Below are 19,745 nucleotides of genomic sequence, written 5' to 3' on the forward strand. Positions count from 1 at the left end.
ATTTTGGAGCAAGGTCCTACCATCTTCTGCAGATAACTAGTCTCCTTTTGAGAGACAGCTCTTGGCCTGTTACTGGGCTTTGGTGGAAACTGAATGTTTGGCTATGCGTCATAAAGTCACCATGTGACCTGAACTGCCTGTCATGAACTGGGTTCTTTCTGACCCATTTAGCCATAAATTGGGTCATGCACAGCAACATTTCACCATCAAATGGAAGTGGTATACACGTGATCGGGCTCGAGCAGGTCTTGAAGGCACAAGTAAGTTACATGAGGAAGTGGCTCAAATATCCATGGCCTCCACTCTTGCCACCCTGCCCTCTCTCCCCCAGCCTGCACCGATGGCCTCGTGTGGCGTTCCCTATGATCAATTGACAAAAGAAGAAAAGACTAGGGCTAGTTCACAGATGGTTCTGCACGATACGCAGGCACCACCTGAAAGTGGACAGCTGCAGCACTACAGGTTCTTTCTAGCACGTCCCTGAAGTACAGCGATGAAGGAATATCTTTCCAGCAGGCAGAACTTCAAGCATGGCACCTGGTTGTGCACTTTGCATGGAAGGAGAAATGGCAAGATATGTGATTATATACTAATTCATAGGCTGCAGCCAATGGTTTGGCTGGATGATCAGGGACTTGGAAGAAGCATGATTGGAAAATTGATTACAAAGAAATTTGGGAAAGAGATATGTGGATGGACCTCTCCGAGTGGTCAAAAACTGTGAAGGTATTTGTATCCCATGTGAGTGCTCACCAACGGGTGACCTCAGCAGAGGAGGATTTTAATAATCAAGTGGATAGGATAACCCGGTCTGTGAACACCAGGCAGCCTCTTTCCCCAGCCACCCCTGTCATTGCCCAACGGGCTCATGAACGAAGTGGCTATGATGGCAGGAATGGAGGTTACACATGGGCATATCAACATGGACTTCCACTCACCAAGGGTGACCTAGCTATGGCTAATGCTGAGTGCCCAATTTGCCAGCAGCAGAGACCAACACTGAGCCCTTGATATGGCACCCTTCCTTAGGGTGATCAGCCAGCTACCTGGTAGAAGGTTGATTATATTGGAAATCTTCCATTATCAAAAGCGCATAGGTTTGTCCTCACTGAAATAGACACTTATTCCAGATATGGGTTTGCCTATAAGGCTACCATCCATGGACTCATGGAATGCCTTATTCACTGTCATGGTATTCCACACAGCATTATTCTCACCAGGGCACTCTCTTTATTACTAAAGAAGTGCAGCAGTGGGCTCATGCTCATAAAATTCACTGGTCCTACCATGTTCACCATCATCCTGAAGCAGCTGGATTGATAGAACAGAGGAATGGTTTTTGAAGTCACAATTACAATGCCAACTAGGTGACAATACTTTGCAAGACTGGGGCTAAGTTCTCCGGAAGGTGTGTATTCTGTGAGTCAGCATCTGATATATGGTACTGTTCCTCCCATAGCCAGGATCCATGGGTCCAGGAATCAAGGGGTGGAAGTGGAAGTGGCACAACCCACCATCACCTAGTTCACTAGCAAAATTTTTACTTCCTATTCCTGCAACATTATGTTCTGCTGGTTTAGAGGATTTAGTTCCAGAGGAAGGAACACTGCCACCTGGAGACACATCAATGATTCCATTAAACTGGAAGTTAAGATTGTCACCTGGACACTTTGGGCTCCTCCTACCTTTAAGTCAACAGGCTAAGAAGGAGTTACAGTGTTGGCTGGGGTGTTTGCCACAGACTATCAAGATGAAATCAGTTTACTACTCCATAATGGAGGTAAGGAGGAGTATGCATGGAATACAAGGAGGGTCATTAGGGCATTTCTTAGTATTGCCATGCCCTTTTAAGGACAATGGAAAACTACAACAGCCCAATCCAGGCAGGATTACAAATGAACCAGATCCTTCAGGAATGAAGATTTGGGTCACTCCACCTGGAAAAAAAACCCATGACCTGCTGAGGTGCTTGCTGAAGGCAAAGGGAATACAGAATGTGTAGTAGAAGAAAGTAATCATCAGTACCAGCTATGGTCAGCTGCAGAAACGAGGAGTGTAATTGTCATGAGTATTTCCTCCTTCTTTTGTTAAAAACACATTTGTGCATGTATACACTTGTTCTAAGAAAATGTCTTCATTTTATCTCCTTTCTCCTTTATCATATGACATATTGTCTTCACATCAGCATTTAAGTATTGTTAACTTTATGTAACAGTATTTGGGTTGGGGATTGATGTGTTTCTGGTTGTACAAAGGATAGTTGTATTATGTTAGGTGTAATTATGACATTATTATTGTCTTTATTTGAAAATTATGTATGAACTCAGAAGATATATTTGGGTTGAGGTTGACAAGGGGTGGACTTGTGATGAGTAATACTGAGTGTCAACTTGATTGGACTGAAGGATAAAAAAGACACACCCTCCTGGGTGTGTCTGTGAGGGTGTAGCCAAAGGAGATTAACCTTTGACTCAGTGGATGGGAAAGCCAGACCCACCCTTAATCTGGGTGGGCACAATCTAATCAGCTGCCAGCATGGCTAGAACATAAGCAGGCAGAAAAATATGAAAAGAGACACAGGCCTAGCCTCCCAGTCTACATCTTTCTCCCATGCTGGATGCTTCCTGCCCTTGAATGTGGAACTCCAAATTCTTTAGTTTTGGAACTCGGCCTGGCTCTCCTTGTTCCTCAGCCTGCAGATGGCCTATTGTGGGACGTTGTGATTATGCTATATATATATGTGTGTCTGTGTGTGTGTATATATACATATATTCCATTAGTTCTGTCCATCTAGAAAACCCTGATTAGGCCAGGCGTGGTGGCTAATGCCTGTAATCCCATCACTTTGGGAGGCAGAGGCAGGTGGATCAGGAGGTCAGGAGATCGAGACCATCCTGGCTAACACAGTGAAACCCTGTCTCTACTAAAAATACAAAAAAATTAGCCAGGCATGGTGGCGGATGTCTGTAGTCCCAGCTACTCGGAAGACTGAGACAGGAGAATGGCATGAACCCAGGAGGCAGAGCTTGCAGTGAGCAGAGATCATGCCACTGCACTCCACCTGGGCGACAGAGTGAGACTCCATCTCAAAAAAATAAAAAAATAAAAAAAATAAAGAAAACCCTGACAAATGCACTAATCCACAGGAAGGAGAAACAGGAAATCCTTCTTAAATTAGTCTTTGAAAAAGATGTGACAGATATAAAAAAACAAACAAAAAAATTATTCTTTGAAGCCCGTGTCACCCTAATACCAAAATGAGGGAAGGACATAACAAAACAAGAAAACTATAGAACAATATCCTTGATGAACATAGATGCGAAAATCCTAAACAAAATACTAGCTAACCAAATCCAACAGCTATCAAAAACATAGTCCACCATGTTCAAGTGGGTCGCATACCAGGGATGCAGAGATGGTTTAACATACACAAGTCAATAAATGTGATATACCACATAAAGAAAATTAAAAACAAAAATAACATTATTATCTCAATAGATGCAGGAAAAGCACTTGACAAAATTCAGCATCACTTCATGATTAAAACCCTTGGCAAAATTGACATAGCAGAGACATCTCTTATGGTAAGAAAATCCCACTATTTCAAACCCATAGTCAACATTATACTGAAAGGAAAAAAGTTGAAAACAATTGCCCTGAGAAATGGAACAGACAAGAATGCCCACTTTCACCACTTCTATTCAACATAGCACTGGAAGTCTTAGCCAGAGCAATCAGACAAGAGAAAGAAATCGGGGACATCCAAATTGGTAAAGAGGAAGTGAAACTGTTGCTGCTGGCAGATAATGTGATCATATACCTAGAAAACCTTAAAGACTCATTCAAAAAGCTCCTAGAACTGGTAAATAAATACAGCAAAGTTTCAGGATACAGAAGTAAGGCACACAAATCAGTAGCCCTGTTATACAATAACAGTGAACAAGCTGATAATCAAATCAATAACTCAACTCCTTTTACAAATAGCTGCAAAAAATATACTTAGGAATCTACCTAACCAAGGGGGTGAAAGATCTCTACAAGGAAAACTATAAAATACTGCTGAAAAAAATCATAGACGACACATCCCCTGCTCATGAATGGGTAGAATCAATATGTTGAAAATGATCATGCTGCCAAAAGCAATCGACAAATTCAATGCAATTCCTATCAAAGTATCACTGTCATTCATTACAGAACTGGAAAAAGCAATCCTAAAATTCATATGAAACCAAAAAAGACCTGCATAGCCAAAGCAAGACTAAGCAAAAGGAACAAATCTGGAGGCATCACATTCACCCAACTTTAAACTATACTCTAGTAAAATTTGACTCCATAGTCACTAAATCTGCTTGGTACTGGTACAAAAATGGGCACATAGACCAATGGAACAGAATAGAGAATCCAGAAATGAAGCCAAATACTTACAACCAACTGATCATTGACAAAGCAAACAAAAACATAAAGTTGAAAAATGACATCCTTTTCAACAAATGGTGCTGGGATAACTGGCAAGCCAAACGTAAAGGAATGAAACTGGCTCCTCATTTCTCATCTTATACAAAGATCAGCCCATGATGAATCAAAGACTTAAATTTAAGGCCTGAAACTGTAAAAATTCTAGAAGATAACATAAAAAAATCCCTTCTAGACATTACTTTAGACAAATACTTCATGACCAAGAACCCAAAAGCAAATGCAACAAGAACTAAAATAAATAGATGGGACTTAATTAAACTAAAAAGCTTCTGCACAACAAAAGAATCAGCAAAGTTAACAGAAAACCCACAGAGTGGAAGAAAATCTTCACAATCTATGCATCCACAAAAGACTAATGTCTAGAGTCTACAAAGAACTCAAACTAATTATGAAGAAAAAATAAACATCCCATCAAAAGATGGGCTAAAGGCGTGAATAAACAATTTTCAAAAGAAGGTATACAAATGGACAAGAGACATATAGAAAAATGTTCAACATCACTAATAATCAGGGAAATGCAAATCAAAACCACAATGTGATACCACATTACTACCACAAAATGGCCATAATTAAGAAATCAAAAAATAATAGATGTTGGCATGGATGTGGTGAAAACAAAACACTTTTACACTGGTGGTGGGAAGGTAAACTAGTACAATCACTATGGAAAACAGTGTGGAGATTCCTTAAGGAAATAAAAATAGATGTACCCTTCGATCTAGCAATCTCACGACTAGGTATGTAACCAGAGAAAAAGAAGTCATTACACAAAAAAGATACTTGCACACGTATGTTTATAGCAGCACAATTTGCAATTGTAAAAACATGGAACCAGCCCAAATACCCATAAATCAACAGGTGGATAAAGCAAATGTGATGTATACATCCACATACCAGGGAATATTACTCCCAGCCATAAAAGGAACAAAATAATGGCATTCACAGTGACCTGGATGGAACTGGATGCTGTTATTCTAAGTGCAGTAACTCAGGAATGGAAAACAAAACATGGTATGTTCTCTTTCATAAGTGGGAGATAAGCTATGAGAACACAAAGGTATAACGATGCTACAATGAACTTTGGGGACTGAGGAGAAAGGGTAGGAGGGGGGAGAGGGATAAAAGACTACACATTGGGTACAGTGTACACTGCTTGGGTGATGAGTGCACCAAAATCTCACAAATCACCACTAAAGAACTTATTTATGTAACAAAACAACACTTGTTCCCCAAAAACCTATTAAGATAAAAAAATTGAAAAATAATCAAAAAGAGAAAAATCACTAAAACCCTTAAAAACCCAAATAAATAAGTAAATAAATAAATATATAAATAAATGAAAGATGAGAACCTCTTCCACTATAGAGAGAATCAGAGGCAAGAGATGAAGAAGCAAGAATCCCGATAAGCCATCATAGAATCTCCTGTCACCTTAGATGAACATTGCCCCTAAAGTTTGATTTTGATGCACAATACATTGAAACTTGAAAATAAATACAAAAATAAAATCAGAAAAAAATGGCCTAAGGATCCTCAAAGATAGTAATGAGCCCTCTATGGGATGGGTACAATTCAGCAACAACAGTGAGAATCTCAAAAGAAGTGTGCAGAGTGAAATAAGCCTGAACAAATGGGAGGATAACGTTTGATAACACTGATACATTCCAGAAAATGGAAACCAAACAGTAGTGACAGAGGCAGATCTGCAACTTCCAAGGAGGGTGTTGGGGGAGGAAGTGAGGTGACAAGGGTCATGAGGAGCTGCTGGGGTTGGTCACAGGTTGTATAGCTCCCGGTGCTGGTGATGTTTTCAAGGATCCAGAGAAATGCCAAAATTTGTCTAATTCCCTATTGTAAATATGGGTGGTTTGTTATATGTGCATTATTCTTACATGAAAGGAGTTTTATTAAAAAAAGAATAGGCTTGAGAGAAAGGAAGCACAGGGATTCAAACTGAGGAACAGGAGGAGGAAGGCAGCACTCTGGAAACTCCTGGAAATGGGAAAAGGAGGATGACGGAGACACAGGTTCCCCATCAGAGGTGGGTCTGTGATGACACAGCTGGACCTGCCACCTCAGCCCAGGACTTCAGGGCAGACACCCTGTGTCCCAAGCTGCAGGGAACAGAACTTTCTGTTTTCTGGACACCCTGTTCCTGACTCTGAGGACTAAAGGGGAGGAGGAGCCTCCATTCTCAGGCAGAGCCCTGGATGCCCCTGGATCCATGGGGGAAGCTACAGCAGCAGAAGCCGCAGGCCAGGCCTGAGCAGCAGGTGCCAGGGCTCACCCTTCGGGCAGAGGAGGAAGGGGGTTCTTGTCTCACTTCCCCCTGGCCCTGGAGCACTGTGGGACCGCTCAGGCTATCATCCCATGCTGCGCAGTAATAATCAGCCTCATCCTCGGTCTGGAGCCCACTGATGGCCAGGGAGGCTGACGTGCCAGACTTGGAGCCAGAGAATCGGTCAGAGACACCTGAGGCTCGTTGATCATTATAATAGATGAGGAGTTTGGGAGCTGTTCCTGGGAGCTGCTGGTACCAGGATACACTATTACTTCCGATGTTGGAGCTGCTTCCAGAACAGGAGATGTGACACTCTTCCTGGCGGCCTCAGACGCTGAGGGAGGCTGAGTCAGCACAGACTGGGCCCAGGACCCTGGAAGTCAGAGAGACACAGACATGGTGATTGACAAGAGACAAAAGGAGACAAGAAGAGAAAGCAGGGTCCTATGGGCTTCCCAGGGCCCCTCTCCTGGCCCCAAATCCTGTCACCTGCACAGTGAGTGAGGAGGGTGAGGACGAGAGGGAACCAGGCCATGCTGGAGATTGTCCTGAGTCCTGCCTTCTGTACCCACAGCTGAAGCTGCGCTTCACCCAAATCTCTCCCTCTCTTCATACTCTGAGAGGGGGAGAGTCCATCCATGCAAATCAGAACCCCCAGCTTTGTGACCCCGCCCTGAGCCCTGGGCCAGGCTCCTCGCTTGAGGATATCAGGGGGTGACAGGGGTGGAGCTTTGTGGTCCTAGGGGGTGGGGAGGACGGAGCTGTGAGCCCTGAGCAGAGGACACCAGGCAGGGCAGGTGGCTGGTTCTGCTCTGATCACCCCCAGTCTTCTCAGGAATGATCCCCTTGCGCCCCCTGGTGCCCAGACCAAGGAAAAGCTTTCTCTGATCAGGTGACCAGAGCTTCTCAGATACACGGCTTCCTCCCCCCATTCTGTCCACTGCCCCCTCTCTCAGGTCCAAGCCAGGCCAAGTGGTGTCTGTGTCTCCTCCCTGTGACTTCAGGGCGGGCTTCACACTCTACTGAGGAGTCTTCAGACTCCTCAGGAGTGAATCTGTCCATGGCTCTTTGGCTGTACATTGTAGAGGACTCAGGTGGTGTCTACATAAAGTCCTATGTCAGGATCAAGCCCAGAGCAGGGACCAGCCCCATGAACTCACTTCCCCACCTGTGTGGGACACCGGGTCCTCTCCTCTCATATGGCTCCTTCCTGGTGGCCAAAGCTCCACTTCCTCTGTGGATCCTGCAGCGCTGAGGTGAGAGGGAGCTCTTTCCTCAAGGATGCCCTGGGGAGGAATTCCCAGAGGGTTTTTCTGGTCAATCTTTGTTCTCTCTCTACTTCCCCAGATTTGCAGTCATAGTCATTTGGATACTGTGACCAGGGATCTTGCCTAGGAGTCTGTCCTCCAGCACTGAATACCCATCTGCAGCGGATCCTGACAAATGACTCTGGAGTGTTTCACTTATGAGCAAAAAGAGCAAAGATGCTCAGTCTTTGAAGATGGGAGGAATTAAAACTTCAACTTGGTTTGATCAGAGTCTGTCCTCAGGTGAGCCTGACACACGGTAGCTCTTAGCATCGAGCACCTCAGCCAGGATTTTCAGGGAAAAATTATGGTTCACATTTAGTAGTGAGTGTTGCAGGGCCGGGGGGGGGGGGCGGGGGCAGGGCGGGGGCTTAAAGATGATAGACATTATTTATCTTTGATCTGTAATGACATCTAGAATCTAATAAGCTAAAAACAACCAGCTTAAGAAAAAAACGTAATTCTGTTGATCAAAATGAAAAATGAAACAGGTTATGTCTATGACTGCGTGATTTCTAGCATGATACACCCTGGACTCTTAACAAATATTTGTTTGGGGAATTTTATGGGGATGGAGGAAAACAGCTGGATGGTTATGCTGATATTTCCACTGGTGAATGTATCACCAGGCAGTTGCAGTAGAATGAGATTTTAAATGCTCCATTTAAAAATGGAATAGTGAGATTTATTACAGACATTTAAATAAAACCAGTCCATATATGGAACTGAAATATAATGTATGCTTTGTTTTGGGATTGCATTTCAAGCGTGTCATTACTTTAAATGTTCCTTTTAGTGTAAGCCATGTTCCTTTACATAATTTTTATAGTTTTAAAAAAATGTTTATTGCATTTACATAACACATCAGGCATATTAAGTTTTATTTATTTCCAAATAGCAACAAACTATTAGATCTGGGCTTCGCTTCCTGTTTCCTTCTCATTGCTGTCTCTTTGGTGATGCATAGATGTCCACAGTGAATTTTGTTTTCCTTTCCTCCCACTTTAATGAACAGGGGGTCACTGAGGCTGAGCAGTGTCTCACATACAGGACAAGGCTGCCCATGGCCCCCTCCCTGCCCATGGATGCGCTTCCTGGTGGATGCCCCATCAGCTCTTAGGCTGAGGACAGAGAGAAGAACAGGTCCACAGCTAAGGAACCTGGACACCCAGAGAATCCGGGAGGGACCAGCTGGGACAGTGAGCCCTGGACAGAGGACACTGATCATGGATTTTTTATGTGATCCTCAGGGACCCTCAGAGGCAGACCAAAACCTCAATCCCCATGTGTCTTTAGGGCCCAGGTCCTTCCAGGTCTTCCTTTTATCACCGCAGTAGGCCCCGGGCTGCCTCCCCCCATGAGTTGCAATGTACAGTCTCCTCTTTAGGCTGCACCCTCCTTATCACATCTGACCCCACACCCGTCTCCTCATCCCCCCATAAACCATCCCCTGCTCACTTCCATTAGCATTTTTGCATCATTCTGGATCACAGCCTCCCCGAGGATATCTCTGCAGGATATCCATGGTGCAGAGAGCTCAGCGCTTTGACAGGACAGCTGTGCCTGGGCCACCCAAGACTGAGCATCTCTCTTGCTTCTCTTCTACACCAGCTCTAGGCCAAGCCAGATCCAGAACTTTCAGAATGCTGAGCCCACGTTTTCTTAAGCATCCGACTTCCTCTCTCACATCTGTGGGTCCCACAGGCTGGACTCTTCATTCTCGTCATTTCTCCCAGTTTCCGAGCTCAGGAAATGGTCAGCATACCTTCACCAAGAGGAGGGGACACCTGTGGGACCAATCTAAGGGCTCCTGGGCCTCTGAGTCACACAGGCTGGATTTTTTCTTGTCCCTACCTCATCCACACCCACCATATGTGGGTAGCTCCTTTTGTTTCTAGAAACAATTTGATTCTGTTTGCACTCGGAGACCAGTAAGAAAAGGAATTTTTTTTACTGAACTTTCTGGTCTGTTTCAGTAACACAAGTGACAGCAGAAGCCTTGGCATGAACTGGCGTTGGTCACAGGCAGGGATAAAGGAGGGACGGGCAGAGAGGATGAGTGGGGCGGATCTTCTCTCATTTCCCTGTGGAACAGTAACCTTTGGCAACATGGAGTCAGGGTGCAGCTGTGTGACACTGATAACCAGACGGGTCCTCAGGCTGGAGCCCAGAGGTGGTCTAGGAGGCTATGGGAATAAACCCAGAGCAGGAGGATCAGGCTGGGACCCCTGAGGGACCATCACTGCTGTCCTAGGTCATAAACTTAGGGGCTCTCTCTGGAAGGCCTCCATAGCCATTTCCGTAGGAATGCCCATTGTTTTTGCTGCTCCCTGTGCAGAAAAAGGTGACTTTGAGGTGGGGGCTCCTCAAGAATTTTCCAGGGAGGAGTCACTTGAAGCAAATGCTGGGCGGTTTCTGTACCCAGATATTCCACAGACTCACCACTAGACCCTGACTCAGCGAGAAGCTCCAATGGAGTAAGAGAGGAGAAGAGAACACAGTCAGGCCCTGAGCGATCAGGAAACCCACCCTCAGCAGTCCCCGTGGTCCTGAGTGGGATGAGCTGCAGGAAAGTCACATCCTTGGGAAATACTTCCCCCGTGGCCAAGGAGCAGCCTCAGCCTCGTCTCAGCCATGGCGGAGCCTCCCCTTGACTCTCTCACGTCCGACACAGAACTTTACTGGCCCCAGGTCTGCAGTTACCCTCAGACCTAACCCCATCTCCTGGCATTTCCACTGAAATGCAGGTGCCCAGGACTGAGCCAGGTCAGCTCTGTATCTGGAATTCCTCCCTGACCTGTGTCCTCAGGCAGCATTTCATATTTGAGGGCCTTGTTCCTGGGACACAGTGAGCCTCAGACAGCCCTGAGAACAGACTACTGGGGATGGAAGGGGAGGTCTCTGCTTGTACACTGGAAGAGCAGAGTCCATGCTGCAGGGGACTGTTCACCTGCTACCATGTCCCCAGGCTCTGACCATGCTGTGAGCTTGGAAAGCCTCATTTTGCTTCTTTCGAGAAAAAAGTCCAGCTCCACAGGTACTGATGTTAGCACACATGGACATGCAGCCAACACTTCAGGGTCATCAGGTGGTTTCCTTTTGATCTGTTTTTGTTTTACTGAGACATCAGAAAAATGGATGGGAAATTGACAGAAGAGCCTTTGACAACTAGAAAGTACATCCAAATGTAGTTTGTGCCTAGGCCAGTTATTTTAAAATTTAAAAATTGTTACAGAGCAAGACCCAGAGCAGGGTGAGATTTTGTCCCACTTCCCCATCTGTGTGTGTCACTGTGAGGACCGCTGCTGTGCCCAATGGCACAGTAATAGTCAGCCTCATCCTCAGACTGGAGCCCAGAGATGCGTAAAATCCCTGTGTTCGCTGAAGCATCTTTGGATCCAGAGAAGCGGCTGGGGACTCCAGAGCCCTGGCCCTTATCTGAGTCTGATTTGTACCTCAGAAGATACCGGGGAGGACTCCCTGGCTTCTGCTGGTACCAGAATATGTGGTAGCCAGCAACATTGATGCCACCGCTGAAGGTGCATGTGAGACTGGCTGATGCTCCAGGAGATGCTGAGAGGGAGGCCGGCTGAGTCAGCAGAGGCTTGGAGAGGGAACCTGCAAACACAGACATTATTGGGTGCTAAGGCAGAAACCAGGGTCAAGTTTTTCAGGGATCTTTGCCAGAAGAGTCACAATCAGGCTGCGGTGCTGGCCCTTGTCTCTGCGGTCTTTTCGTACCTGTGCAGTGAGAGAGGAGCAGGAGGAGGAGAGGAGTCCAGGCCATGGTGGACACAGCCTCTTTCCCCACAGTGGGGCTGGGCTGCCCCAGGCCTCCTTTTCTTCCCACCCTCTGCAGAGGAGGGGCTGCTCATGCAAATGTGTTTCCACCCAGGGACTGCCCAGCCCCTCCCTGAGCCCTGGGGATGCAGCTCAGCTCACTCTGCAGACTGAGCAGGAGGACGTTTTGCTTTTCCCCTTGGGAGGGCTCTAGAAGAAAACACCTACTGAAACCATCAACACGTTCCTGCTCAGGAGACTCTGCCACACCATGGGAGGACATAGATGCTAAGTCCCCATGAGTGAGCACAGGATCTTAGCCCCTAGTCTTGGATTTCTTTGAGTGAATGGTCCTTACTGAGCAGCTGTGTAGGGACCATAGGGCAGTCCCCCTGCATCCCACGCTGGTTAGAGGACACTCACCTCCCCAGGGCCCAGCTGATCTCTGCAGCTTATTAGTCACTGTCTCTACTCACACCTCCATGGTCTGATTGCTGGACACTAATTCCACAAGGCTAGGCATGATTATTGTGATTTCTCACTCCCAGAATGAGTCTTGGTCCATGGGATGTAGACATGGGCATATATAACTTTTAAAATCTAGAAAAATCTAACTGCCCACATGTGCCATCAGGGTGGGCATCGTGGAGAAGGGGCCAGCTGAGGATCTGGGTTGAAGGGCAGCTAGGGGCTGTTCAAAAGGATGACGAATAATGAGAATTTTGCAAGAAGAATAAAAGATCCATGACATGTTAAAGGCAGCAATTCATCAAAAGTTATCTCTACAGTGGTTTCATACATTTTCCAGAGCTTTTACTCAATGTAGTGATATGGGGAAATGAATAGCATTGGTAGACTTACTTTTACCAGTGAATAGTGTGACATATTTCTCATTTTATAAAGCCAACCATCATCTCCATAAGTAAAACTTGTTGTTTTCTACATAGTTGTGTCCCTGCTTGCCCTGACCAATTTTGGCTCTGTTCCCAGGGCAGCCTGTTCCAGGAACCAAGGACTTTCTGTTTTTTTTTTTTTTTTTTTTTTTTTTGAGGCAATTTGACAATGCTGTTGCTGTGGGCTTTCTCTGAGGGCTGACTCTGAGGAAACAAAGCTGCATTCTCTCAATCATTGTCCCTGACCTGAGACCTGGGCCCTGGTTAGCAGCAGCCCAAGAAAACGTGAACACAAATGGTAAACAGCCCAGTTTTCCTGGTTGTAGGCGGTGCTGTAGGGTTGTGCTCCTAGAGACCCGAAATGTTCCTGTCTCACTTCCCCACAGACTGTAGCACCGTGGGGGCCTCCAGAGGACTGTCTAAATCCAACATTAATGACCAGCCTTGTCCTCAGCCTGGAGCCCAGATATGCTCAGGAAGGTCTCCTTTATAGACTGATCACTCAAGAATCAGTTCTGGATCTGCAGGTGGACATTTATATCTATGGATCAGAGGCTTAAGGGTACTTCCTGTTCATTGTTGGTACCAGGACATAATCTCAAGACCCTTATGGCTGCTGTTTCCGGTGCAGGTGACTGGTTTAGCCACAGACAGACTGTGCAGGCTACCAAGTGAGCCCTGACTGCCCAGGACCGTGAGAGCCAGGAGAGAAACACAGGTATGGGAGATGACTCCGTGAGCCAAGGGAGAAAGGCAGAGCCCTGGTCTTCCCAGTGCCAGCCCCTGCCTTTCTCTCTCCAGCCTCCTGTGCAGAGACTGAGGAGGGTGAGCAGCAGAGGGATACAGGGCATGGTAGAGAAGTCTCTGGAGCTCTGCTTCCTGAGCCACACAGATTAGGGGGAACAGCCCCTTTTCCCTGGCCCCTCTTGGAGGAGGGAACTCAATGCAAGTCTAACCTGTCCCCATGGTTGTTCCCCTCACATAAGACGCTGAGTCTTATTATACTTCTTGAGGACTGGGCGGCTGCGAGGTAGCAGAGCGTGCTCAGTGACTCTTCAGGCACCCTGGGAGGATGCAGCTGCTGGACCCCATGAATACTAAATAGAGACAGGGAGACAGGTGTCTGGTGTCCCAGCCAAGTCCAGCCATGAACTCACTTTCCAGGCTGCACAGAAATCCATGGGTCTCTCTTCCTTCTTGATTCTCACTAGATCAGCACATAAGGCAGAGTGGTGAGGATTGGCGAGAATAAATTAGCATGCTTGTGTGGTTCACTGGATTCACTGGAAATGCAGAGGACTCCAGGAATCAGAAGGAGAAAAGAAAGGAGAAGGAGGAAGTGCTAGCTGAGGCAAAATAGGAGAATCAGCCAACTCTGGGCTACTTCAGAACTAGGGTATCAGAGAGGCTCGTAAAAGAGAAAAAATAGGCTGAGCACAGCAGCTCATGCCTGTAATTCCAGGACTTTGGGAGGCTGAGGCGGGTGGATCAGTTGAGCTCAGGAATTCAAGGCCAGCCTGGGTAACATGGGGAAACCTCATCTCTACCAAAAATACAAAATATTAGCAGGGCGTGGTGGTGTGTGCCCGTAGTCACAGATACTTGGGAGGCTGAGCTGGGAGGATTGCTTGAGCCAGGAGGTGAAGGTTGTGGTGAGTCAAGACCACAGCCTGGGCAACCAGGGTGAGACCCTGTCACTACCTCCTCCACCACCCCCAACAAAAAAAAAGAGAGAAAATGTATGAATGCCCAATTCCAACAAAATCTGGAAAAATACCAGTAGGTTTCCTGTTATAAAGCTCTTGATAATTAACTCAGGAGGAAAGAGGGGAGAAGTCATTGACAGGAAAAGGAAGAGACCCAAGACGGGAATTCAGGAATCAGAGATGTGGGAGGGGAGAGGGTAAGGACACTACAGAAAAGACTGGATGAGAAGCCAGTAAGAATGTTGAACAGGAGCCAGAGGGGAGGTCAGGTTTGTTGTTTGTTTGCTTTTGTTTCATTTCTTAAAGAAACGGGAGCCTCTCCCCACTTTGCAGCTGTCCTCCCTGGTCATATTCCTACATGGAGTGTGGGTTCTTCCATCGGCTTACTGCAAACCCCACCTCCTGGGTTCCAGTGGTTCTCCTGCCTCAGCCTCCTGAGTAGCTGGGATTACAGGCTGTGCCACCACGCCTGGCTAATTTTGCATTTTTAGTAGAGACGGGGCTTTTCCATTTTGGCCAGGCTGGTCTTGAACTCCAGACCTCAGGTGATCTGCCCATCTTGGCTTCCTAAATTGCTGGGATTACAGGCATAAGCCACCGCGCCCAGCTAACTGTGGGGTTCTTCTATCATCCAAACACATTAGTTCCCTATGTCTGAGATATATCTTAGGTTATTGCCTGCCAAGGATTCTCCTTATTTTATACTATTCTTATGAATTTGTTATTGCCATTTTGTTATTAGAGGCAAGGTCTCACTGTCACCCAGGCTGGAGTGCAGTGGCATGATCATAGCTCATTGCAGCTTTGAACTCCTGTGGTGAAGCGACCCTTCTGCCTCAGACTCCTAAGTATCGACGATGACAAGCGTGCCACACTAGGCCTGGCTAATTCATTTTTTATTATTTAAAAACATGTTTTGTAGAGAAAAGATCTTGTGATGTTACCCTGGCTGGTCTCAAACTCCTGGCCTCAAGTAATTCTTTTGCCTCAAACTCCCAAAGTGCTAGGATTACACACGTGAGCCTCTTCTCCTAGCTGGACTTGTTATTATTCAAACATATGTGTGGATTTTGTGTGGTGGGAACATTTTAGAAATGCAGAGACTGTGTCCTCACCCCAGAGCCACTGAATGAGAATCTGCATTTTGTAAAATCCCCAGAAGATTCATATGCACAATAGAATTTGGGGAGTGCTGTGCTAACACATGCATGGAGACACTGGTGTCGTTTTGGATATAGATTATTCCTCATGCCTTAATCTGTTATGCTCCTTCTTACATGAATCAGAAACTCTTGTTTCTGTATTTAGTGCATTGTGAAGTCAGGTATAATGTACTCAAGGCTTTCCATTGAAAACTTCAGGCATTTTTTTTTTCTGACCTCATAAAATCCACAGAAGTTACCAGGAGTGTTTTAATAATAAGATAATATCACATCTTTTTTTGAGTAGCAAACAATGAGAATTCCCTAAAAATGATAATATTTCACTGGTATTCAAATAAAAATAAAGTTAGCAACTATTCAAATATTTTATCCCTTTTAAGAAATGGAACACTACTTACATTAACCTGAAATGACAAGAGCATAAAGGGCTGTAAAAGCAGATGAAAAATCACAAGGCTTGATCACTGTTGTGGAAATACTGAGAACAAAAATGAAAGAATGCATCCAAATAAAAAAAAGTAGTCACATTGATTGTTTGAAATAAAGAAGCTTTGCAGAGAACTTGGTGATTTTGAAATACTTTCTGATTTTATGTAATAGGCATGTATTGCTTTGAATGTAACTCAGTAAATACATTTTAGTAAGTTTAGAAGGTTTCTTCTCATTGCTCTCAGCTCAGAAAGCCCATCCTTTGAAGATGCTACTGAGATCCCTGCATGAAGGGGGGTGTGTCCTGTGGTGCTTTATGCAAATCTTTACCACATTCACCACCTTTAGCACCACCCAGGTTCTCAGCCCTGCGAGCAGCTACACTGTGAGGGGACAGCCCATAGTGGCCGTGTGTTGCCAGAGGAAGCAGCTGCTCTAACATTTTACATGACCCAGTGAGCAACTGTGCAGGGTTCATTCAGTTTGAACCCCTTGAGCTTCTTATGATGCAGAAGACCTAGACCGCCCCCTGGTGGCTTTCCTGGACTGAGCATGTATTGTCAAATAACTATTGATTTATCTTTTTGACACTGCCACTGTAAATTTCCCAGGCCAATTCACACCCATTACTTGTCTATTTTTTGCTCATCTATATTTGTACTACTTTCTCTTCCTGTTGTTGAAATCCAGCCCCAGTGACTATAATTCGAGTTTAGTGTTACATGGTGTAAATTTTTATCTGAATGTCTTGAATGACTAAAGGAATTGTTTTAATGACCCATTGGCTTTTCGACACTATTTATGTTGAGTCTCATACTGGATAAGCAGCTAGCTAAAGTGAGCATTTCAAAATAATTTATTTTAAAAAATTTATTAAAAAGAAAACGACCAAATATTTAAGGTTAAAGTTTTATTGTCAATTCAGTGGAAATTCAAGTCAGCCATAAGGATGATCAACAAAGTCTACATAAGCAACCCCATCCCCAACTCACACCCCTCAAAAAACCTGCCTGGACACCAAGCTTCGGTGAGCTTTTCTGGCTGGCAATAATTCATGCATAGAATCACACATTGCTGCCAGGAGAATGCAGCATTATCTATTACTTTACTGGGAGGGGACAACTGGATGCTTGTGCTTGGAATTCTCCTGAACTCTGCCCATGTGCCTCTTTTCTTGAATTATTTTAATCTGCATTCTTTTGTTGTAAAAAATCATATCAACAAACATCACGAGTTTCAGTGAGTGATGTGAGTCCTTCTTGGGAATCATAAGAAGTGAAGTGTTGTTGGGGCAGTCCCAAGGTTACAATTAGCATCGGAATTGACAGTGCTGTTGGGAACTCTTAGATTTTGCAAGTTCTAATGTCGCATTATTTTTAACTTCAAAACAGGTTTTATTTGGAAAGAGTTTCTCATTTTGTTAAAGCTGCAAGCAACCTTCTTTCACAAGTACTTTTCTAGAGATCTAGTAGTTTCAGAGATCTCAGTGTTCAAAGATATATTTCAAAATTAATAACAAAGCCAAACCCACACCAAAAAGAAATCCCTTTTAGAATGATTTGGAATGTACATTGATTTCTGGTATTCTCAGAAACAAGCTCACCAATTCCTTGGAAAACGGGTGCCATGGAGTCAGTGCCCACCAAAGGAAATGTCTTTAAATAAGTTAGTTACATGGACAAGATTATTCACTCCTTAGAAAATACATCAACGTAAGAAGTCCCAGCTGGCAGGGCATGCAGTACAGCACCAATTTCCCAGAGGGCTTAGTGAATCTTGGGATGACCAGTTGTTGGTTTAAGGCCCACAGAAGAAGAGCAGTCACCGAAAGTGGAGAAAGAATGTCGGCAGGCAGGGAACCTCTTGCAGTTGTACCCAGACTTTTAACTTGCTCAAAGGAGAGGCTGTGTTCCATAGCATCTTTGGGAGAATATTTGAGACAGTTAAAAGCAACAACAACAAAAGCCCTACAGTATTATTCCCCAGAAAGTCCGTATCTGAAAAGAAAGAGGGACCCATTTGAGATTCCTATGGAGGACTGTATCTCCCATCCATTTCTGTCTCCAGCAGATACAAGACATCAGCCAGAGTGTGCTCTACCACAGCGTCCCATCCCATGTCACTCAAGGCGGTAAGTGATATCATTTTGAGGATACTTGAAGCACAGTCCAAAGTTAATGAAAACCATGCAGTTCTTGTCCAGTGTGATGGCTGGAAGGTAGACACCCTGAAAAGTGTTTTTGTAAGCCACACCTTGATTGATACCTTTTTATAAAATATTATCTCACTACCGGGAGTCTGTTTTAGGTTCTTCTCTGCTTTAGCAACAATGTCTTTTTCTTCAAAATACGAATAATTCTTGAACTTTATCAAAGCCTTACGTTCATAAGTATTAGGTATGACTTGCTGTTTCCATTTCTTCAGAAAGAGTAGTGCAAAATTTCAGATGTCTCCCTTCCATAGCTTGAAAAGTAGTGTTTGCCAAGGGACTGGTGAAACTTGGATCTTTTTTGCTCTGCAAAGAATAACTAAATTTACTCATTGTTTAAACAATGTTATTTAGCCAAGTAATTATTCCAAGTGTCTGAATGGTCAGCATGCACTCCCCGTATTTATCAATAAATGGTATAATATCCTTATCTTTAGAGAACATTGCCTTTAAACATTCGTCCCATGTTTGGGACTACCATGTCAGGTTGGACAAAGCAGTAAAACACACTTCCTTCATGTTTGCTTGCTATTGGAGGAAACGGATACTACTGCTATGATAACATACACTGCAGTGAAAACTGTAGTTGGTCATGAGGTAAACAGGATGAGGTATCTATGCAAGACTTATCAACTGTGAACCATTTTGTACAGAAGCAGATGCCCCTCTCCAGCTGGAGGGGCTGCTACTTTGCCAACAGCTTCATCTCCCCCTTTTTGGCCACTTTTGCATTTGTGGCTGCTCCTGGGCTGGGTTGGGCACCCACCGCTAACATCATGGCCACCCCTAGGCTTTCTCATATTATTCTGAGTCACCTGTAATGAGGTACCTCTGACTGTCTTAACTTGTTAGGATGCTGCAGGGCTGGCATAAAAGGAAGGGTCTTCTGTGTGCTGTGGGGCTGGAATAAAAGGAAAGTCTGTCTTTCCTTATTGTGCCTCAGTCTCATGAGTAGCTGCAATCACCGAGTGTGCCACTCACCCAGCAAATTTTTTTATCTTTTTTTTTTTTTTTTTTTTTTTTTTAGTAGAGACAGTGTTTCACCACGTTGGCCAGGTTTGTCTCTAACGACTCCTGACCTCAGATGATCCGCCATCTCAGCCTCCCAAAGTGCTGGGATTATGGGCACGAGATACCGTGCCGGCCATATTTTACTCATTCTAATGATAAAATTTGAATTTTTTAAAAAATGTATAAGAATGTTCATAGTAGTTTCATTCCTGATAGCCAAAAAAAAAAAAAAAAAAAAAAAAAAAAAAAACTGGAAATAATCTACATGTTCCTCAACTGGTGAATGGTTAAACAAGCTTGATACAACTGTACCATGAAACATTACTCAGCAATAAAAAGAAACAAACTATATAATTGATACAACACAACTCAGATATATCTCAAGGAAACTGCTCTGTGAAAAAAAAAAACCAATGTTGAAAGGCTACATAATATATGATTTCATTGTTATAATATTCTTTTTTTCCCATAAGTTATTGGGAAGATGGTA

General features: G+C 44.6%; 1 pseudogene; it reads right to left on the reverse strand.

Moving 5' to 3' along the window:
• Positions 1-18,926, reverse strand: part of LOC126929655 (set1/Ash2 histone methyltransferase complex subunit ASH2-like) — a 29,398-nt pseudogene extending 10,472 nt beyond the window's left edge.
• Positions 18,927-19,745: the final 819 nt, after the last annotated feature.

The sequence above is a fragment of the Macaca thibetana genome, chromosome 10 (assembly GCF_024542745.1).
Source record: "Macaca thibetana thibetana isolate TM-01 chromosome 10, ASM2454274v1, whole genome shotgun sequence".
NCBI lineage: Eukaryota > Metazoa > Chordata > Mammalia > Primates > Cercopithecidae > Macaca > Macaca thibetana.